The sequence below is a fragment of the Aotus nancymaae genome, unplaced genomic scaffold, assembly GCF_030222135.1.
Source record: "Aotus nancymaae isolate 86718 unplaced genomic scaffold, 86718_ANA_hifiasm-v0.15.2.pri h1tg000108l, whole genome shotgun sequence".
NCBI lineage: Eukaryota > Metazoa > Chordata > Mammalia > Primates > Aotidae > Aotus > Aotus nancymaae.
Genome location: NW_026988523.1, coordinates 4,177,487 through 4,201,461, shown reverse-complemented (window position 1 = coordinate 4,201,461; position 23,975 = coordinate 4,177,487). Strand labels below are relative to the sequence as shown.

The 23,975-nt window shown below is 38.2% G+C and overlaps 1 long non-coding RNA gene and 1 pseudogene across 3 annotated transcripts in view; one reads left to right on the top strand and one right to left on the bottom strand.

Annotated features, from left to right (window-relative positions):
* The window catches only part of LOC105711728 (uncharacterized), a 411,034-nt gene that overhangs the window by 49,930 nt on the left and 337,129 nt on the right, over positions 1 to 23,975 (top strand). Inside the window, exon 1 of one of the 3 annotated variants that reach the window (XR_010340301.1) lies at positions 20,074 to 20,141. The exons of the other annotated variants lie outside the window; for them this stretch is intronic. This is a non-coding gene — a long non-coding RNA (uncharacterized LOC105711728). Of the gene's footprint in view, positions 1 to 20,073; positions 20,142 to 23,975 lie in introns of those variants that run through there. 3 annotated transcript variants of the gene reach the window in all.
* On the bottom strand, positions 957 to 23,770 carry LOC105711725 (putative dimethylaniline monooxygenase [N-oxide-forming] 6; annotated as a pseudogene).

The window sequence follows — 23,975 nt, the reverse complement described above, 5'->3', positions numbered from 1 at the left end:
CCTGGGTTCAGGCAATTCTCCTGCCTCAGCCTCCTGAGTAGCTGGGATTACAGGCATGCGCCACCATGCCCAGCTAATTTTTTGTATTTTTAGTAGAGACAGGGTTTCACCATGTTGACCAGGATGGTCTCGATCTCTTGACCTCGTGATCCACCTGCCTCGGCCTCCCAAAGTGCTGGGATTACAGGCGTGAGCCACCGCGCCCGGCCTTATTTTATTTTTAGAATATGTTTGTCTTATTTAGGTATCAGGGCTTTGATGGCCTCATGCGATGAGCTGAGCTGAGGATTATTCTGTCCTCTTTAATTTTCTGGAAAATTTTGCATATAATTGGCATACTATTTTCTTAAACGTTTGACAGAATTAACCAGTGAAGCCATCTTGGCCTGATGTTCTTTGTGGGAAAGTTTTTAGACTACAAATTCAAGTACTTTAATAGATTTAGAACTATTCAGTTTATATATTTTTTCTTAGGAGAGCTTTAGCAGTATGTATCTTTCAAGCAATGTGTTCATTTTATCTTTGTTATTGTATTGGTATAAACTTATCTCTCTATGTTGATTTAATTTTAAGAACTTGTTAATATTGTGAAAATACATTGGTTGATATACTATAAAGAACAAAATAAAACACCTTTACATCTTATTGAACTTTTTTTAGCCTGAAAATCTGTGCTCATGCTTATTCAGCTTCCTGTCTTATCTCAAGCATCCCCAAATTTGCCAATTCAGCATGTGAAAAGCCTTTTAGAGAACAGATTCCCAACACGGAGAGAGAGGCTGAGTATTTTCCGTTTTATTTATACTTTGATTTAAATGGGCCAAGACTGATTTTCATATCTTCAGGAAGGCAGAGAGAAATTATGTTGTGATTGTGTATGTGTGTGTGTGTATGTGTGTGTTGTATTGTGTGATTACACTGCTAGGCTGACTTTTGAGACCCCAAGGACTTTCTCATTAATAAAATGTAAGTGTAACAGCCAGAAGGAGTAATGGGAATGAAAGCATTTTAAGCAAATTGTAAAAGGGACGGGGTCTCTGAGCTTCACTGACAACTCTTTTCCTAGTTGGCTTGACTGTCTGGTTCCATTGGGTCAGGATAGCATTTCTAGCCCCATCCTACTTCCCTAGTCCCATCAGTCAAAACTGGTATGGGTTGCAAGGGCCAAAGTACAACTCCAGGGCCAGGCGGGGATCTGTTAGGAAGAGCCATGGTGTGTTAGGCTTGGCCCCTATGAAAGAGTCCAGCTCATCCATATATGTGATGTAATCTGCCTGCAAAGTCTGGCTCTGGCCAAACCTGAGGAAAGAAGAGAACATACTGGAATGAGTGTTACAGCTGCAAATAGGAGCATTAATTTCTTATTTTTTCTTTCAGAAAAATAATGTTTTAGTCAGCACCTCCATTTATGCCCCGCTTTTCCACAAAATTGAATTTATTGTTTCTTCTTTGGCTAAGTGAGCTGCTTTTCCCCTCCTTCCTAATCTCTATCTGAGTTTGATGTAATGTTGGACTTTTGCGTTTGGCCATGTGGCCTGGAGTAAACTGACCCTCTGGTTTAGGCGACTGATTAACTTAGTTTACTCATTAACACATAATTATTCTTTATAAGACATTGCTTAGAATGTGCCCCAATGTTAGATTTTTAGATTGGTTTCTTTAACATTAGGTTCATGGGTGTTTTTAATACTTCTGTAATGTAATAACATAAATTATTTCATATTAAAGAAAATAAAAAATATTTCACTGCAAAATATAAATTTTCTTGACAAATTTTGAGATGGCTATTCAGAGGGCCTGCAAACAAAAACATCCTTAAAAAGCTGCCTTTTGTGAAGGAGGTTTGTACCCTGTGGAGAAAATAAAGGGAAGTAAACAGAAGATGCAAACTAGGCTTTCTCGGAGGATTCCCTTGCCCACTCTAGGAAAGATTAACTATTAGGAGAGAGAGACAGAGTTAGGCACCACCAAATGTCTGACAGAGAAACTTTTATCATAGGCTGCTAACTCTCTGAGTGCTGCTCTCTGAGGTTTCATCTGCAGAACAGGACAGCCTTTGTTTGACATGCTTTCCTCCCTTTGGTATCCAACATCCTGTGATGTTACCTCTGAAACCACCTTTACAAAAATTATGACAGTGAAAAAAATGTGAACTAATCACTGAATCTTTCTTCCAATCTCCAAGCTGCCATTATTCATTCCTGAGCATGGGCCAAGCTAAATATGGGAGAAATTCAGTTTGTAGTTTAACTTTGAAACAAAGATGATGACAGCCCTTTTCTGAAACAAACCCCTTCCTTGCTTGGAGATCAGACTGCCTTTGTAGAACTAACAAATTAGCCACAAGTTAAGAAATTAGGGCTCAGGAGTCATGCATTCAGAAGTCCCTAATTGCTCCTATGGATAATATCACTATTATAAAACCTAAGATTGGTGCTGAAGATATGGTTTCATCCCTGACCCAACCAATCAGCATTCCCCATTTCCTAGCCCCTTGACTACCAAACTATCCTTAAAAAACCTAGTCTCTGAATTTTCAGGGAGGCTGATTTGAGTAATAATAAACTCCTATCCTTCTTAGCTGGCCAGACCCCAAAAGAGGGTTCTTGGACCTCTCACAAAAAAAAAAATTCAAGGCCAGTCCATAGAGTATAAAACTTGAAAGCAAGTTTATGAAGAAAGTAAAGGAATAAAAGAATGGCTACCCCACAGGCAGAGCAGTGGCATGGGCTGCTCAACTGAGTATACTTATCGTTAGGTCTTGGTTACATGCTAAGCAAGGAGTGGATTATTCATGAGTTTTCCAGGAAAGGAATGGGCAATTCCCAGAACTGAAGGTTCCTCCCCTTTTCAGACTATACAGGGTAACTTCCTGATACTGCCATGGCATTTGTAAACCCTCATGGTGCTGGTAGGAGTGTCTTCTAGCTTGCTAATTCATTATAATCAGCATATAATGAATAGTGAGGACTGACCGAAGGTTACTTTTGTCGTCATCTTGATTTTGGTGGGTTTTGGCCAGCTTCGTTACTGAATCTTGTTTTATCAGCAAGGTCTTTGTGACGTCAATCTTGTGCTGGTCTCCTATCTCATCCTGTGACTAAGAATGCCTAATCTCCTGGGAATGCAGCCTAGTGAGTCTCAGCCTTATTTTATCCATCCCCTATTCAAGATGGAGTCACTCTGGTTCAAATGCCTCTAACAACTGTGTGTTTATTAAACTCTCTATTGGAAAAACCTGCTGTTCTCAGTTTTTCTCGGCAGTGAGCAAGATGAATCTGTTGGGTGATTACATCTCCCCCAGAGCCCAGAGAAACTTGGTTCAGGTCACTGTTATTTGGATCTATTTCCTCTGAAAATAATTTACTTTTACACTTCCATCTCCCCTATCCCCAGTGAAGAGAATATTTAAACATGAACCAACTGGCCCTTCTTTGAGTTCATGTTTTCTGTGGCTCCCATGCACATATGTCCACATAATAAATCTGTTATGTTTTTCTCTTGTTAACCTGTCTTTTGTTACAGGAGTGTTGGCCATTACATTTTATAATGGAGAGAAAAGAGATCACCCCTTTTTGCCTTTATACTTCTTTTAGTTGGAGTGTGGCTTAATTTGCTTTTTGAAACTCTGAATAGCAGCTTATCCTTTATGTAATAAGATGAACATTTTAACCTCTCTGTTTCCTTATCTTTATTCCTACTGGGCTCTAAAGGAAAGGGTATCAAGCTATATGAATTGTTAGCATGTAAAAGTGCCCACCTCTGAGAGTTGTTCTATGAATTGGATGAAGTTGTGCAGAGGAGGTTTTGTTGAATCTGAGGATTCCATTTCTTTTCTTCTCTAGGCCCTGAATGGGTGACTACATTATTGCATTCAATGTGAGAGAAGAAAAATAGCTCAGAGTAGTCTGTGCTATGTGAGTTATGCAAAATTTATCAAGCTCAGAGAGCCAGGCATATGGAACTTGTCATGCTGCCCTCTACCAGTGCTTGGGGGCAATTGTTAAAAGGCATTTGGTTCCTGACTAGCTGTCTCACCCATCATCTTCATGTTCCTGGAATCTGTGTTACAAAGAACAGTGTATAGCCAATCAATAGCTTATATTATTTTAATATAAATTCTTGGTAAACAACTTAGAAATTGACTCTTTTTTTTTTCCTTTAAAAACCTACTTGTAATTGCTGCTAATGGAGTGTATATTCAGGGCAATTTGACTCTGTGCTCCCTGGGTTGCAGTCTTCAAACTTGGCTTAAATCAATTCTCTTCTTATATTACATTTCCCTCAGTTTTTTCCTTTAGGTTGACATACCAATGCCATGTTAAATGTTTGAAAACGTAAAGAAACTTCCTGTATACAGTTGACTTTGGAAGAACTCAGGGGTTGGGGCGTTGACCTCTCTTGCAGTCAACATTCCATGTGTAACTTTTGAATCCCCAAATACTTAACTCTTAATAACCTACCGTTGACTGGAAGCCTTACCAATAACACAAATAGGTGATTAACACATATTTTGTATGTTTTGTGTATTAAATGCTATTCTTACAATAAAGTAAGTTGGAGAAAAGAAAATGTTATTAAAAAATCATGAGAAAAAATATATTTACTATTCATTAAGTGGAAGTGGTTTTTCATAAAAGTCTTCATCCTCATCATCTTTATGTTGAGTAGGCTGAGAAGGAGGAGAAACAGAAGGGGTTGGTCTGCTGTTTCAGGGGTGGCAGAAGTGGAAGAGATGGAGGAGGTAGAATTGGATTGGGGGCAGGAGAGGCAGGCGCATTGGTGTAATTATGGAAATACTTTGTAATTTCTGTCTGACTTTTGCTTTTTTATTTCTCTATAAATGTTTCTATATAGTATTAATCCTTCCTTTATCATTTGCTTTAGTTTCAGTGCCTGTATCATAGAAGGGTCCATGTTATAAAAGAAGTCAAAAGCAGTCTTGGATAATAAAAACCCTTCTGCTGGAACAGCTTTTTCTATGTCTTCTTTTCCAGCATATGGCACTGCTTTGGAAGCACTCATCTCCATCAAGTTATTTTTTAATTCCTCTGCTATGTAATTAAAAGTGTCTGTTAGTGGTGTCTGTTAGCTTTTGAATTTCTTCATGATCCATACCCTGTACCCTTCACTCTCAGCTTTTTATTTTGCCATATCCACAATCTTTTTCATGATTTCTGTGATTGGATCTGTTGTAAATCCTCTGAAGTCCTATATAACATCTGGACCCAGTTTTCTCCAGGAGAAATATATTGTTTTAGGATTGATGGCTTTTATAGCTTTTTCTGTAACAACTAGGGCATCATCAATGGTATAATCCTTCCAGGCTTTCATGATGTTCTCTCTATTGGGGTTATCTTCCACAGCATTGACCATCTTTTCCACAGAGTATGATATGTGATGAGCCTTAAAGGTCCTTCTGACCTGATATAAAGACTGAATTGGAATGTTGTGTTTAGGGGAAATTAGACCACTTTGATGCCTTTGATGTTGAACTCATGGGGTTCTGGGTGGTCAGGGGCATTGTCTGATATCAAAAAAACTTTAAAGGCAGTCTCTTATTGGCAAAGTACTTTTTGACTTCAGGGACAAAGTATTGATGGAGCTAATCCAGAAAAAGGGTCTTGTTCAGGATTCCTTGTACAACCAAAAGATAGGAAGCTGATATTCATCCTTTCCCTTCAAGGTTTGAGGGTATAGCTTTATAGATAGGGGCAGTCCTGATTATAAATCTGACTGCATTTGCACAAAACAGTAGAGTTAGCTTTTTCTTTCCTGCCTAATCCTGGTGCTTACTTCTCCTCCTTATTAATAAATGACATTTGTGACTTTTTTTTTTTTTCCAGAATAGGGTGCTTTATTGAAAATCTGTTTAGGCAGATATCCTTCCTCCTCAATGATTTTTGTAATAGCATCTGGGAATTCATCTCCTTCTTGGTTGGCCACAGGCACGTCTCCTGTTATCTTGACATTTTTTAAGCCAAAGCTCTTTGTCATATAATCAAATTATCTTTTGCTGGCATTAAATTTTCCAGCTTTAGATGCTTCACCTTCCTTTTGCTTTAAGTTGTCATATCATGACTTCACTTTTTCTCAAATTATATTAGAGTCTATGTGTATACTTTCTTATAGCAATCCTGCACCCACATAAAAACTGCATTTTCAATACAAAATAAAAAAATATTTTACAAGAAGTGCAAGGTTTTATACCTGCTGGCATAGCTGCACTAGATTCATTTATCTTGAGATGGTGAGCAACTGTACCTGCAGACCTCAAAGCATAGTACATACTAAGCAACTCAGTTTTTTTCTTATAATGTCATAACTTTTCTTTGCTTCTTGGGAGCACTTCCAACATCGTTAATGGCAATTTATATGGATCCCATGGTGTTATTAAAGGCTGAAGGCATTGTACTAAACATGATAAAAATATGTGAGAACCTTGAGAGATCACTTTTTACTTTGGTGCAGAATTTACTGGAGCTATGAGCTGCTCAGGTGAAAATGATTAGTGTCACACAGCATTTTAAGTAGATACTCAAAATACTTGAGCTCACTGCAATACCAACAGCACATGACTATGAAATTATTACACTAGTATATTATGTACTACAGTTAATTTTATGCAGTTATGACAATATTGCATCTTTATGTTTAGATTTCTCTTGACTGTGAATGGCGCCACGTGTAGGCTGTAAGAGTTTGTGTGCATTAAGTTTTGATAAATTTTTTAAGAATAGATTTATGTATATTTTATGGTAGTAAAGGATAAAATAGACTAGTACCTACATGTATTTTATACATGGCATCTTTTTCTTAGTTTTTTCAATATTTCTAGGCTGCACGATTCATCTTTGAGTTTTTTAAATTGCTGCAAATCTTAAGAAAATTGTGGTATATTAATTGAAAAAAAAAATCCATGTATAAGTGGACCCATATAATTCAAACCTGTGTTGTTTAAAGATCAGCGGTAGTCACTTACAGAGCTTTTCTCAATCTGAGTACTATTGACATTTTGAGCCTGATAATTATTTGTGTTAGTGGACGTGCTCTGCACTGTTGGGTGGTTAGCAGAATCCCTGTTCTCTACCCATAAGATTCTGGTAGCATGCCCTCTCCAATCACGATGACCAAAAGTGTCTCCAGATTTTTTCATTTGTCCCCTGGAGGGCAAAATTATCACTAATAAAAAACCTCTATTCTTGAGTTATGCAAGAGAAGTATGATGACTGTTTACTATCTAAATATTTTTTGATTATTACAAGTGTTCAAAATGAACTCTAATGACAATATTTAGAGTGTATTAATGTTTTTCTACATATACGGCACATTTTGAGACTTGTTCTATTAGCGAGTACAACTGCTTACCACTTGAGTTTTTTCCCCATTTTCTCATCAATGTCAGCAATCATTTCATTTGTAGTTGGCAGGGTACATGAGTCTAGAAAAGAAACGAAGAGAAAAATATTGAAAAATACAAAGAAATCAGAACTATATAATGACATATGGTGGGAGTCATTTGGTATTTATAAACCACATTCCTAAAACTGTTTATATCAAGAGGAGCTGTCTTTGATATCTTTAGCAAAATACCAGTTCACAGAAACAAAGGCCTGAAAAGTTAATGGACCTTCTTTGGGAACAGCAAAGCTGGCCTGTAGTGAGATAGTGACAGCAGAGACATTTGTAGCTTCAGGTCACTCAATCTCATATTTCTGTAACAGTATGGAGGACCTAATCCTCAACATATGTGCTCGGTACACTTCAAGCATATAATAACTTAACAATTTCTTTCTATTTTCCTCTGCATCCTCTTCCTAAAACTTCTCTGAAGAAATCATCTGATAAAATAGTTCCATTTAAGGTTCATGGCATTTTAAATGAGATAATGAAAGGAAGAATGGGATTTTAAACATCTTCCCTGCAGATACGTAAGGCATTTTAAGGGGGAGCAGAAAAGTTTGAGCTTTTGGCGAATTACACTACATTAAAGCAACTTTCTTTCTTTTTTTTTTTTTTTTGAGACAGAGTCTCGTTCTGTCGCCAGGCATCAGGCGCCTGGCTGGAGTGCAGTGGCGCGATCTCGGCTCACTGCAACCTCTGCCTCCCGAGTTCAACCAGTTCTCCTGCCTCAGCCTCCTGAGTAGCTGAGACTATAGGCACGCATTACCATGCCCAGCTAATTTTTTTGTATTTTAGTAGAGACAGGGTTTTACCATGTTGGCCAGGATGGTCTTGATCTCTTGACCACATGATCCACCCGCCTTGGCCTCCCAAAGTGCTGGGATTACAGGTGTGAGCCACCATGCCCGGCCATTAATGTAACTTATTTTAACTGGTGATGGTAGCTTCTTTGCCTTTGTAACAATGGAAGAAATTTCCTCTAACATTTGCAGCGCGTGATTAGGTGTTCAATAAGTATTTGCTGAATAAATAAATGATACCATTTGCTTCATGTAAATTTTCTAGGTTTATGAACTATATCCAGTCTTCTCACAATACCTGAGGCTCTTGGCACTGTTGTGCCTTTCAAAGGAAAAAACAACAACAGAAGTATTTTGCAGGGGAGCACCTACGAAAGATTTCATGATGGTGTTTATTTAAACAATGATCTTTCACGGTGTATTTGAAATAGAAATTTATTTATCTACAAAAATTTTAGACAACATATGTATACATTCCATATTGTAATATTTTCTTAATTACCTATAGTATAAGTTTTTATGGATTAGTTATGTTGGGTAAGTTATACCTATATTGGTCAACATTTTGGAGAATACTTGAATAAAAGAACACTTTCAATAATAATGATTATCAGTATGACTGGAGTAAATTAAATCAGTATATTTGGGACATTGCCTTCTCCATGTAATCCTCATATTCTTGATTTCCTCACACAAGCATACTTGTAGCCCCTGGAGACCATGAGGTCTTATGTAGAAGGAGGGAAGAAGAAGATTGTCACTGACTTTGTTATTCTAACAGAAGGTGACACCAATGAGGTTTCTAGCACACCTCCAACACTTACGAGGGCCCTTCCAACCTTCATAATGTATCCTGACATTGCAGTTATCCTCTGCTATTTTTTTTTCTTAAAATCTTGCAAAGTCCTTCTAAATCCCTATGAGAAGTTTAAGCTCTTTAACGCAGCTTATAAAGCTATATTTCTTGCAACTCCCTGCCTCTGTTTTACATTACTTTCCACCAAAATGTTTCTGGGTCTTTACACATTCTATGCTGTTCCTCACCTTTATGACTTTCTGCATGCTGTTTGCTCTATGCAAAATAACTCACTGTCCAAATCCCCTCACTAGAACCACCCCCCACTTATGGCATCCCTCACATCCCATTTTAAGCTTTGAGAGGTCAAAGAACATGTTTGTCTTGCTTCCTTTGCACAGTGCTTTGCATATAGTAGGTGTTCAAAAAATGTTCATTGAGAAAATGAATAAAAGACAGAATGACCCACCTACTTGCAAATACTTTAGCAGCCCAGTGGGCTTGCAGGTCTGCTGTGGGGATGGCAGCTCCAAGGGACTGAACAAAACCAATCACAGCCAAGGTTGGCTTCTCCATTAGTTGGGGGAAGATGCCCTTAAACAAGGTGACCTCATTGTTTCTGCTTTTCATGATGGTCTCATCAAGGAAGGGGTAGGAATAATCATAGCTTGTTGCAAAGATGATAGAGTCGATAGCCTGAAACATGGTCCCATCCTCAAACACAGTTGAGGTTTCTGTGAACGCCTTCACACTGGGCTTGATGGACAGAGTGCCACACAGGATATGGGATGGGAGCTCATCATGGAATACAGGCTCTTTTCTCAGGGAACTACAGAAATGAGAGTCAAACATCTTTGCTGTAAATACCTCATTTCCAAGAAATACCTGCGACAGCCGAAATGACATCAAGCAGTTAAATATCAGCATGAGTGCCATTGAACTCTCTTCTCTCATGGCAATTCCTTTTCTAAATGAGAATAAAACTAATTTACAGATGTAATAAAGTGGTTGAGAATGCCAACTCTGGAAGCAGATGCCTCAGGCTAATAACCTAGCTTTATCTCTTGCTAGCTGTTACTTTACTGTATTTGTTTATGTGTAAAATGGGGATGATGATGGAATCTTCCTCATAGGTTGCTGTGAAAATTAAATGACCAATTATCCTTAAAGCATTTAAAACAGTGTCAGGCTCATGCAAGCACTGTTGTTATAAGTACACTATCATCATAACTTTTAAGTCTTGTCTTACATGGGGAAATCAGACTTGCAGTGGTGGGAAGTTTTATTGCCATGTTTGGTTTTCTTTCATCAGCTCTGGCCACAAAAAAGCGTAACAACTTTGATATTGCATTTTAGTTGCCAAAATTCTAGGAATAATATTTTTCAGGATGATATGTTTCATTTTGATTTGAGTTTCCCTTGGGATTCTGGAATTTCCTGAAAGTACCTCAGACGCAAAGACACTTTATAAGTCCTGAAATTTGTCTCTATGCTTCCACATCATTTTGTGTCTCTCTAATCCTGTAACCTCTTCTTTTACCTTACAAGGTAGTAAAGTGCAGGCTGCAATGAAACCTGTTTTTTCCTCCCACTTTCTCCCTCCAAAAACTTAGGGTAACTGGAACCCTTTCCAAAAGGAAACTTAGTTTTTAGAATGAATGAATTTCTAAAACTATGTTTTTGTTTAAATGGCAAGGCCAAAATATAGTTTACAGTTACTCTTACAAGATAAAAAATCTTAACCAGCTCAAGCTATGGGACTTAAATTAAACACAATTAAAAAAAATTTTTATTTTAGGTTTGGGGGTCCATGGTTTGTTATATAAGTAAACTGTATATCACAGGGGTTTGGTGTACAGACAGTTTCATCACTTGGGTAATAAGCATAGTACCTGATAGGTATTTCTGCTGATTCTCTCCCTCCTCCCACCCTCCACCCTCAAGTAGGTCCCAGTGTTAAACATAATTTTAAATGCATAAAATAAACATTTTTTTTCTTCAGGGTTGTAGCAGTCTGCAAAGACTGGGTAGGATAAGTGCTTTGGAATGAGAGTTTAGCTCCTAAATCTGGCATTTGTTCTTTTGATTTACAGTTCCTCCTTACTTTTTCTTCACCTCTTTCTCTAAACACAATGAAACTTTTTTGCTAGCATGGGCCAGGAGATAAAATTCTTTCTTTTCTTACTAACTTAAATATTCTTTTTTTTCTATTGATATGCTGATTCTTCTGCCTAGAATGCCTTCCTAATTAGTAAGTGTTGGGCCCTGTCTCTGTAAAGAAGTAAATAAATGAATCTGACTAATCTTACTGGCCACCTTAGTTCTGTGACTCTCCATGGCTTTTTGTGTTCCATGCCTCCTGACGGTTCTGCAAAAATGTCAAAATTTCAAGGGTGGAGGAAGTGTGTACCTTTATTTTGAGACTTCCTACAAGCTGACACATGTTGATTAACACTATTTTGTTATTTCCTCCTTTGAAGCACATTAGAAAACTTGACAAGAAGAACCATTTTTTTTAAAGCTTTATTATTTACAAAGCAATTTTTATATTTCTGTATTATTGAATACCACAACCATCTTGAGAAGCAGGTATTATTATTGATATCCTTGTTTACCCATAAGCATGGACAAGATATTCTTCCAAAAAACCAATTTGAGTTTGTTCAGCCCTCAAATTTCTATGCTATAGCTTGTAGCTACCGCAAATGAATCATGCATGTCAGGATGATTTATTTGCCTGCTTAATTCTCCTCTCAGATATTTCCATACTTTTTCTACTGGACTAATTTCAATAAGGTTTCCAAGCCATTCATGGTCACTGGTATGTCCTGTCACCTGTGAAACCTTTAGTTTAATCTTACAAGGCCCAATAAGACAACAAAAGTAAGTTCTAGAGAGAATAAATTCACTTAAATGAGTGGCCCCCTTTTTGAATAAAAAATTTCTATTTTTAAGTACCCATTTAAAGGCATCAGGCCATAGTTCTCATGCTTAAACCATGTGTTCATCTTTTGGACATAGAACCAGTCAGAGACGAAGGAAGGAAGGACGTTCCAGAGAAAGGATGCAAAGTGGGTAACATACACCATATCCAAAGGATAGCCATCATCCCAGACCTGACTCATGACCCAGGAACCACCTCTGGTACTGATAATGACCTGGTGGGGAAAGGCAATACAGATTTCAGTATCACTCTATAAGAAATAAGCAAACACAACACAATTCCTTGGATACTTCCATGCATTTCTCTCAATATCCAGGTAGGAACACTTTTAAAAAGCAGGCCTAAATAAATTGTCTAGCAGCCATATAAAAGAGTGAGTTCACGTCCTTTGCAAGGACATAGTTGAAGCTGGAAACCATCATCCTCAGCAAACTATCACAGGAACAGAAAATCAAATACCACATGTTCTCACTCATAAGTGGGAGTTGAACAATGAGAACACATGGACACAGGGAGGGGAATATCACACCAGGGCCTGTTGGTGGGTGGGAGGCGAGGGGAGGGAGAGCATTAAGACAAATACCTAATGTGTGCAGGGCTTAAAACCTAGATGACACTGGGCGCGGTGGCTCACGCCTGTAATCCCAGCACTTTGGGAGGCCGAGGAGGGTGGATCACGAGGTGAAGAGATTGAGACCATCCTGGTCAACACGGTGAAACCCCGTCTCTACTAAAAATACAAAAAATTAGCCGGGCATGGTGGCGCGTGCCTGTAATCCCAGCTACTCAGGAGGCTGAGGCAGGAGAATTGCCTGAACCCAGGAGGCGGAGGTTGCGGTGAGCCGAGATCGCGCCATTGCACTCCAGCCTGGGTAACGAGCGAAACTCCGTCTCAAAAAAAAAAAAAAAAAAAACCTAGATGACAGGTTGATAGGTGCAGCAGTCCACCATGGCACATGCATACCTATGTAACAAAGCTGCATATTCTGTATGTGTATCCTAGAACTTAAAATTAAAAAATAAACAGTCTAAAATTTAAACTAGTAGAGACGGGACTCTCTCACCACCCCTGAGAGCGGGTGTATAGTGGTTGAAAGGATTAGAACCACATCTCTAGGAACAACAGGGCTCTCTTTTCAACTATGATGGTTTAATCTTCACATACTCATAGACTAAGATGGCAAGTCTGGAAGGGACCAGATAATCCAGTGAGCCCCACTGGTGGTGGCTGATGGTAGTCAGTGGGCTAGGTGGGGGAAAAATGTAGCTAAATATCTAGCTAAAATTAAGCTGAGGATGTCAAGGATTTAATTATGTTCCCTGTTCCTCGTCCTTTCAGTTCTCCCTACATGCATACCCCAAGGACTTTTCCATGGCAACTGCCTTAGCCCTGAGATGAGTCTGGCTGCTTATCTATTTTACCGTCTTTGCAAAATAGACTTTAACTTTGTGATAACTGAAGGGAGTTTTTAGTTTAAAAAATTTAGGTTTATTTACATCAATTTAAGAATTTATTTATTGAGAATCTGTTTTCTTAAAAATATATTGTTTCTTAAGTGTTTATTGGTGATAGATGATTCAGCTTGGAGTCCTCTGGGAAGTCTTCCTTGACCTCATCCAGGATAAGTTAGATTCTCTTTTCCCTGTGTTGCTATTGCCACACCTAATTCTACTGGAAGACTCACTGCCTCCTTTGGTGATAGTCTGTATGTACCTGTCAACCCCATCTCCATCTCTTCCTTGAAATCAAGAACTAGTCTAACTTATTTTTGCATTTATTTTTAGTTTAGCATAGTTCTGATAATAGTAAGCATAATAAGTGCCCAATATTTGTTGAGCGAATTAATGTTAGTAAATACGAAATCATGCATATCTTTCAGAACTTCAGAGTGGTAAACACAGTGCTTTTTGCATGATAGGTTGTAATAAATACTGTTAAATAAATACAGATAAAGCTGACTAGGAAGAACTAGTCTATTTGGAGGTGATTAGAATACAAAATTAAAACAAGAAATGCACATATACACACTCACCTATACATACACACACTCATGCACTTACCTCTGGATTCAATGGAATGTACTTCCTTGCTAGGATGGGCCACATTACTTGGCTTCACATGGAGAATTTCTCAAGTCCTCCTCGATTTAAAGGGCACATACAACAGGTGGATCTCTTGTGGTGTGACATGCAAGTACCATCCTCAGTACCTTGACTGCTGATTTAGTAGCATAGCCCTGTCTTAGATTTATTTCCCAAAACCTTTTATGTCATGTACCTGTGTAGCCAGACGGCTGAGCTGAACACCAGTGTCAGATCCCGAATTCCCTAGAGCGATCACAAGGACCCTCTTCCCCTTGAAGGCTTCCGGATCCTTATAATCTCGGCTATGGAGGTAGTTGCCTTGAAACTGGTTCAGGCCTAAGTGGAACATGGCAAGTGGTTTGAATGATTTTCAGAAGTTATAAAGATGTTTTCAATGTGTTTTTTTAACCTCCTATATCAGTTTTAATTAAAAAATTGGCTAGTTGAAGTGCATTTATCCATTTAGTATTTTTTGACATTAAGCTCCCTAAAAATTACTTTTAGTGCCTTAAAAAAATCTTAAGGCATGAGAATTTAAGTTTTGATAATAGTTAATATTTATTGGGTTAACTCTGGGGGCTAGATCTTGTGCTAAATGCTTTACATGGTTTAACTATTTAATCTTGATAACATCCCTGCATGGTAGGCTATTGTCCCTATTTTAAAAGATGACGAAATTGAGACAAAGAAGGTAAGTGGTAAGGAATTAGTGGAATAATAAGTTGAGTGCAGGTGTTCTGATCCCATGCTCATAAACATTAAATATACTGGCTGTTAACATTAACATTCCTCCTCTTAAATTTGCCTGGCCTGTGAACATCATACCTAGATATGGGAGCTCTAATGAGTAGACTGTGTTCCTGTGGCAAGGAAGGAAGGAAAAATGGAAGTAAGACTTCATCCATATTCTATTTATTTGAGGTTTGCCACTTTTGAATGGTAACAAAGTGTGCTGCTATACTCAACCCATGTGTGTGCACACACACAAATCACTGAAATTTCTGAAGTTTATTTGCAAACTTCTAATTTCTAATGAAATTAGAAACTTAGGAGTCTCCTATAAATAAGTAAATGTGTTTTTCTTTAAACTATTTGGCAGTTGGACTCTACTTTTTCTGAATGTGACTCTGCTTGGAGACCCCATGTGCTGTCAGGACCTATAGTTGAGTTACTGTCTGTAAAATAGGAAGTTGTATTTGTCTGATATCTGGCTTGCAGGTCCTTGATTATTTTAATATAAGGGCTTATGAGGCTATTTATTACTATATCTTATCATTAAACTTAAATTTTTTTTCTTTTGAAATCTTTGGGACTTTAAGAATAATCATTATGTAGTATCTATAGAAAGATGTTTCTAACCCTGGATGTTTGCATATTAAGTCCCCAGATTATTATATATTTTCGAAACTTACCAGGAAAGGAATCAGTTGGCAGATTGGGGTATAGGTGTTGTCCTGAACAAATCATTACAGCATCAAAAATAGTAGATTCCTGTTTCCCATCCTTTTCAGTAACAACAACCCATTGGCCTGTGACTAAGAAGCTGGGACATTTCTTTATACTGGAAACCAGGGAATTAAAGAAAACCAGAAAAGTTATTTTTCTGTTTACAATTCTGTGTATGCAAGTTTTTTTCCTTCTTGAATTGTTTCTGTGGAGGAAATAATTATGAGCTCTCTTGGTCATTCAGAAATATGTAGAAAGATATTAAAATTGGAGTCACAGTGAATCTTCAGTGAGTCTTTGAATCTCACAAGAAAAATTACTCACTGGAGTACATTTACTTTTTGACATCAAGTTAGTTGATTTACAGGTAAATCACACTGAATATTTTTGTGAACGATGTCGTATAACAAATCTACGTTATTATGGCTATCCTCTACTGACATGGCTTCCTCCATTTTTGACCTCATCTTCCATATACTCAAGAACATGGGTATATCTCAAGGTTTGATTGTTGGCTTCTCTTTTGCTCTGCATAAATACTCTCCCTTAGAACTATTAGCAACTTTCATGTTATGAATATACAAATACATCTATTTTTGGTCTCTCTTCTATCTAGTTTAGCTTGATCTTTCCATCTGGAGGGCCACCTCATCCTCATATGTAGCAGGTTTTGATTGACCTATTTAAATTTCCTTCAACACTGGCTTCTGACTTTGGTATTTCTCTGAATGATGATGTAAACCTCCCAGCCACTTATACTTCAAATCCACAACTGTTTTTTACTTGTTATTTCTCCATCCTTGCCTCATGTTTAAACAATAATTTATCTCCCAATCTCACTCTTTCTTTCTGTGATTGCTACACTGCCTTCATTCAAGTCCTTATCACTCCCTTGCGGGGACTATGGCAAGAACCTATAACTAACTTGTCTTCAGCCTCCCATTGCCTGCAAGTCATCCTTCATCCTGCTTGTCAGATTAATCTTCCTAAAGGACCATATTCATTTCACATCTCCTGCTCAAAGTGATTTCTGTTACTTCACAGCCTCTAAAACTTATTCTACATCTCTAATGCTATCACTATTAAGTCCATACAATTTTGTTCCAATATACTCTTTCGATCTTATTTTCTGTTATTCCCACAAACTTTTCTATGACAGATTCTGCAAACTGCTCCCCTAATGTCCATTCTCTCTTCATCTTTACTAACAGAACCCTGATTTTGTTTGGAGTGACAACATGCTCAGCAAAGGGATGCATTTTCCAGGTTCCTGTGCAACTAGAGTGGTCTATGAGATATAAGTAGACAATGTTGGAGAGGCTTTTCAGGAGAATTTGTAAAAGGAGAGCTAATTCAACTGGGAGGACATCCCTTTCCCCTCTTTCTTTCCTTTTTTTTTTTTTTTTTTTTTTGCCTTGAAGGCAGGTGTGATGGCTCAGCAACTGTTTCGGACCATGAGGCAAACTTCATGATGTAAGCCTCATGCTAAGAAGGGTGAAACTGAATCTTTGATGACTGTGGTGCCATCACATAAGCTCTGGATGTCCCTCTCTGAATTTCTTTTACATGGTTGCAAAATAATCCTCTATTTTTCAAAGTACAGTACATACTAGTTTACTGATGTATGTGGCTGTATCTCATCCTAGCAGATATATCTCCCTCCTACCCAACTTGATTTGCCCACTGTTCTCCAGATGAGCAGGGTACTTTCCCACCTCTCTAATTTTACTCATGTCACTCACTTACCTAAAATGCCTAACAAATACAACTAAATTTTGCTTTCTTTAGAAAATACCTTCTCCCAAAGTGTTGCCTCTTGCTTCATGATCTCTGTAGCATTGATCTATTTATAAACCATAAATAGCTTTAAAAATTTTTCTCTTTGATTGAAATTGTTACTGGAATCTTATTACTTACTCTTTATATATTTATTTTGATGCACAGCTAGATTATAAACTTTAGAGCTGAGTCTTAGACCTCTTTTTGTTTTACATATAGCACATAGCACAATGCAAGCACATAGTAGAAACTTCATTAATCTTTGTTGGTATTAATACCATAAATGGAAGCGAATACATGGAATAAAATGACTATTGGAAAATTTTATTTTAGCTATACATTTGGGGCTACTCCAAATTATTATTTACATAAAATAATAATGTAAATATTATTATTATAATTATAATGTAAAAATAATTATTATTTACATAAAATAATAATGTAAATATAACCACAGTTCATAATTTTGCTGATTGTTTTTCCCACTATATGCACGTGTTCTGCCTGTAATAGCAGTTATTTGAGGTTAAGAGTTCCTAACATACAGACAAATGCTCAATGAAAAAAGAGTCCTAAAGAAATGTAAAACATTATTTTCACAGAAACAATGCTGAAATCTCAAGTCTTTTTAATAAAAAAAAAATCTAATGAACTGAGTGGGTGAAGATGGGGGCAATGACTGTATTTCCCATTTAAGTTGTTAACCTTTTCATAATGGCAGAATTCCTACCAAATGCTGTGGTTTTTGAACTACAACTCATTGGCATTGAAGTGACAAAACTCCTATAACATACTAAAGAATTTTGGATTATTTCCAATATCAGAGCATGAGGGTGAAAAGTGGACAATGATGGGATAGTTGCCTCTATTTTGTAAGGTAGTCTGAAAGCTCTCAGAGAATAGTGGACTAATAAGTCTAAAAGAAAAAAAAATCAATGCGTGAATACTTTATAATCACGGCCAACATTTGATTGTTGAGGTGCCCAAACATTTGGCTCTAATTTCTATAATAGTGTGCAGTCTCCTTTTCTCTAAACCACACATATTAATTTCAACAATACAAGTTTTGAGTCTCCTATCTCAAACTGTATGTATCTTAAAAGATCGCGGTGGCTCACGCCTGTAATCCCAGCACTTTGGGAGGCCGAGGCGGGTGGATCACGAGGTCAAGAGATCGAGACCATCCTGGTCAACATGGTGAAACCCTGTCTCTACTAAAAATACAAAAAATTAGCTGGGCCTGGTGGCGCCTGCCTGTAATCCCAGCTACTCAGGAGGTTGAGACAGGAGAATTGCCTGAACCCAGGAGGCGGAGGTTGCGGTGAGCCGAGATCGCGCCATTGCACTCCAGCCTGGGTAACAAACACGAAACTCCTTTTTTTAAAAAAAAAAATCCTTTTGAGCAAATGTCTATTCCTGGAGCTTGCTGTGGTGCATATAGTTTGGGTAATCATCAGGGTAAGGGAAGTCTGGAAAGCACGTCATTTCTTTGGAAGAGTTGGTGAATACAGACTGGTAAATGCTGGCTCTGCCTTCTTCTGTGTGGTCCTGGGGAGAATAAGAAAGCTTAAAGAGAAAGCCAAGAATTGTGTTCCCTTTGGTGAACACAGTGGTTCAATGTGACTTAAGCAAAAATTAAAAGCTGTCAGTAAGATATGGAATGGAAAGCCCTTCGCGTAGCACCTGACACAGAACCTGAGCTCTCCTCACGTGAATCCCCTTATTATAATTACCCTTAGTATTAGCTCTGTTTTTATAGTCACTTAGTGGTTTCTTGCATTCTCCTGTGACATCACTGGTTCTGATCTTATCCTCAGGTTAAAAACAAACAAAACAAAACAACAACAAAACAGTCTAGAGGAGGCTTTGCCTTTTAGCCTATTTATTTGCTATTGGAGTTCAGCAAACTCTTCATTGGCAACAGAACCCAATATTGAAGTGGTTTCCCAACTTTGGTATAATCAGAATCACCTGGAGGGCTCCTTAGACAGTAGATTCTTGGGCTTGGGCCCTATTCTTAGAATTTGGATTCAGTCTGTCTGGGGTGGAGTATGGGGTGGTTTACATTTCTAACGAGTTCCTGGTGATGCTGATGCAGCTGGTATAGGAACCACACTTTGAGAACCACTGCTCTGTTTTAAATGAACCCTGTCCTTTGGCTCACCGGTTACTGGCCTTTACTCCTCACCAAAGAAACAGAGGAAACCAGAGGCCTTAGAACATGTGTTAAATCTTGGCACTTCATTTTAAAGCCTCTGTGTAATTGAAAAGCGGCTTATTTTTTAGAAGCAGTCAAAGGCTAAATTCAAAATAAACATTTCCTCTCAGTTGTCAGGGTAGGGTAAAAGTGCACACAATATGTTGCCTTGAAAATACATTTTAGAGCTGGCAGCTTCTGCTTCCTGAGGTACAGAAGGGACTCTTGTGCAATGGGGGAAAGAGATGGAATGTCACGTTGCTGCTGGATTCAAGATGTGTATCTTCCTTTCACACCATCTGACCCCTGGAAGAAGGAGACAAAAAGTGCTGGAAAGAGAGGATTGTGTCCCAGTGGGGAAGTGCGGGGGCTGCCTCAAGCCTCAGTTTTTTTTCTCAAGTTGAAAACATAATCTTCCTCTATTCATGGTTACTGTATTTCTCATAAGGACAAAAGCTCAGGGATTTAACTTTTTTTGTTTTTTTTACTATCACTTAAAAATTTTTGTGGAGGTCAGAAAAAGGGTGAAGGCTCACGCCCGGCAGTTAGGCAGGTTGAGTGCTTCCCTTTCATCAACAGCTGGTGCCTTTTACTGATGGTTGTGAGAAGGAGAGGTTGGAAGGAGTTTTTTTCAGCTGCCCATTGAAAAGAGGTGGGGCTGAGCTGTGGGCTGGAGCCTGGTTAACGAAGGTAAGACTGTTCTGGGAAGCAGAGATGCTGAGGTCTTGGAATATTTCCATCTTGAATGAATCTCTGCTTTTTTGCCCCTTGACCCCAGTCAATTATAACACAAGGAGAGAAGAGTATGTACACTACAGCTCCTTGAAATTTTCCCTAAAAGACTGTTCTCCAAACAAACATAAAAAGCAAATGTATTATATAACAAGTCAGTTACTCCAGGGAGCGTGTGCATTTTTATTATTCCAACATGAGTTGTGATTTGAGCCAGTAAAAAAGAAATTCAACATAGACTCTGCTTCTAGCTGAGGGAGCTTGCCCTAGAACCAGATCCCTAAGCAGCTGTGGGCACTAACACAGTTGAGAGATAACTGTGTTCATCTCTCATCTTTCCCATGAGAACATAAGTAACTTGAGGGCAAAGTCAGAGGTTAATTCCAAAATGTTGTACATGTATCTGAGCAGTTTGCCTTGATCTTCTTTCTGATTCCAGCTCTGCTTATCAGTCTCATATTTCCTTGTCTAAATATGCCCTCAGAATATGCTCAAAAGTTGCCTTCTTTCTCATGCTTTTCCTTACCTTCCCTCTCTCCTGCTGCCAGCTCATCTTTAGGTTCACTAAGCTCCCATTGTTCTTACTGCCCTAATTACACAGTCACTTGAAGTTATTCTAATACTTGTTTTCTCTCTGCTTTTAAAGTGCTGGCTGGCCTCTTATCTGCAGCTATGCTTAATATAGTACCCCACACATAATGTACTCAGTATGTATTTGTTGAATGAATAAATGAATAAATGAGTGGGAGAAAGTTCGAATAGTCCTGGGTTCAGCTTTTGCAATTAAAATGATACTAACCTATTGTTTGTTAAGTAATTTCATTCATTCATTCATTCATTCATTCATTCATTTTTTTGAGATGGAGTCTTGCTCCGTTGCCCAGGCTAAAGTGCAGTGGCATGATCTCGGCTCACTGCAACCTCTGCCTCCTGGGTTCAAGAGATTCCCCTGCCTCAGCCTCCAGAGTAGCTGGGATTACAGACACCGACCAAAACGCCTGGCTAATTTTTGTATTTTTAGTAGAGACAAGGTTTCACCGTGTTGGCCATGCTGGTCTCAAACTCCTGACCTCAGATGATCCACCTGCTTCAGCCTCCCAAAATGCTGAGATTATAGGCATAAGCCACCACACCTGCTGTTAAGCAACTTCTTATTACAGTAGTAATAAAATCTTTTGGGGGCATGAGGCCCTGTTTTGGAGTGGATGAAATTTAAAACACACTCACATTGCCTGCTAGTATTTAAATCCCATTTGGTTTTCATTTCTCAGAAAAAGCAAATAGTGAAAAGTTCACAGTTATCAAATTTCTGCCTGCTGGAACACCTTCTAACAAAGACTTGCAAGATAAAGTCTTATGTAACACATTTAAAAAAATCCTTCTCTGATTATATATTGTGCCAAGCAACTTTTCTAAGAAAAGAAGGAAGGGTTGGGGTATGTGGAGGGGGCTAATGTTTTGAGTATTTGTAAGGGTCCACATCCTCATCATGCCTTTGAGTAGAATTTTGCTTATAAACATAACCTTAGGGAAAAGAAAAATTTCCTCTTGTGGATAACTCAGAATCCAACTTTGTATCTTATTGAACTATCACTTATTGCTTCCTTAAACTTTCTGATCTGGCTGTATTGGCTAACTCATAGATCCCTTTCTGTACACACCATGTTCATTGCCTTTTCTGTACCTTTCATGGATTGTTGGTCTCTTACCTGGTGCTGGCACACTGCCAACGACTGCGTAGGTCTATGGAGTGCCATCCACAGTCTTTGATGGAAAATGCACTCTCTAGGAGTTGTGTCACAGGTGGTCCTCTATTTTGCTTGTCTGGGGTTATCTTTCAATGCTGAGCTAAATGTCATCCCTGTGGGAGGTTTCCTTTGACCTACTAAGATTTCTGTAGTCCACACTCTTCTAAAAGAGTGTGAACTGGTGGCGACCAGGTCTATCTTATTGTAGTTATATAATCTCTTATTTAAAAATCTTAGGGCCAGATATATTTTGGACTGTGTACATTTTTGGATTTTGCTCCATAATGCTCCTAGTCAGATTTGGGGCCACAATCTGTCAAATGCAATAAAATTTCTGCAGTGCAACAGAAAGTGAGACTTAGCCTCATGTTGATCCAATTCACATTTTTCAGCCTTATGATTTCAGGAGAGGTTTTGCTATCAAATGAGTTCTTGCCCATTTGCCATCAAAGAATTGTGGAATTATATTATGGCTTGCTTCATCAAATGAAATTGAACCATTTATAAAGAGTGATTATGTTCCATATTTGTCATCCCAGTACTTAGCACAAACTCTACCAGAATAGGTGCTCAAGCAGCATTTAATTGTTACTAGGGAGATGGTAGAAAACCATTTTATGATTTAGTCTAAGCTGGCCATATTTCCCTAAGCAAATGTAAATAAGGAAAATTAAATTCTTGAAAAATATTAACTCTTGATTACTCCCTACTGGAAAAATTAATGACCTCATATCTCATGTAGTGCTTTCAGGGTTACAAAACCAAAAAATTTTTTTAAAAGGCTTGGAGAAGAATAAAAATATATTCTAAGTTAGCACTAATAAACTCAATTGGAGGAGGCTATTGGTGCAGGCCGGGCAGTAACTAAGACCAGGGCAGAAAGTAGTTACAAGATGAATGATGTGGATATAATGTTTTCAAGCCAAATATGTATCATTGACAATTAATTACAATGGCTGGGAAATTCAAGACAGAAGGACTAGAAGTTTTTCCAAACTTGGCTTTGAAATTAAAAAAAATGTGTTTATAAGGAATATTTCCTAATTATATTATTTCTACAACAATGAGCCCAAATGGCAAAGACCGTAATTTTTCTCTCTGTATTTGGAGCTGATAGGCTATTCAGCAGCCACACACATATCACACGCAATCATTATCTATAATAATTTCTATCTGCCCAGTAGACATAAGTTAATTATAGAATCATATCCTCTGCATCTGACAAATGAGCATTTGAAGTTCAGGGAAAAAAAAGCAACTGGCCTGATATCTATCTGCCTAGAAAACCTACAAGTTGAGACTAGAACTCAGGACTTCTGATCTCAGGATCTCAGTCCAGGTTTGCTTTTTCTCTTTTCTATCCATGGTCCTGGCATTTAAGAGCAATAAAGGATAGAATCATGTCTGTTACATGGGAAGGCCATGGTATATTTTTGGCTAATTACTAAAATTAGTGCCCTTTGCAGCTCGGAGATCTGGACTCCACCATGCAGGTGATGTTTAATGAGCTGAAGATGTCCTTTTCAGGACAGATTTTGCCGGTGTGAAATAGTTTTTTGTGCATTAGTACGATTGGAGAGGTAAGATTTCACTTTCCAGATCTGGAGTTTTTGTGACCTGCCTCCCAAATCTGAATTAGAACTGACCAGATTTGATTTACCTTGGAACCCATCTCCTTCCACTGGGTTCCAGTGATGTGCCACTCACTGAGAATTTCCACAGGCCTCCAACATCACTGCTCCTTTCAAAGCAAGTGGGCTCCAGCCCCTCCTCCAGACAGCACCGTATGGCAGCCAGGCCACTGACTCCAGCTCCGAAGATGCCCACCCTCTTGCTCATGATTGCCTGTAGGAGAGTCTGGAGAGAACATCTTCAGAAGAGTGTCTTTAATACTTAACAATTTTTTCGGTGGAAATTATCAGCCATTATTATGTTTCAGGATCCTCACTCAAACAGAACAAGACATAGTTGCACATTGATGGTATATGCTCATTATTATTACTTTTTTTACTGCTTTTGCTATAATAAGATACTAAAACTGGCT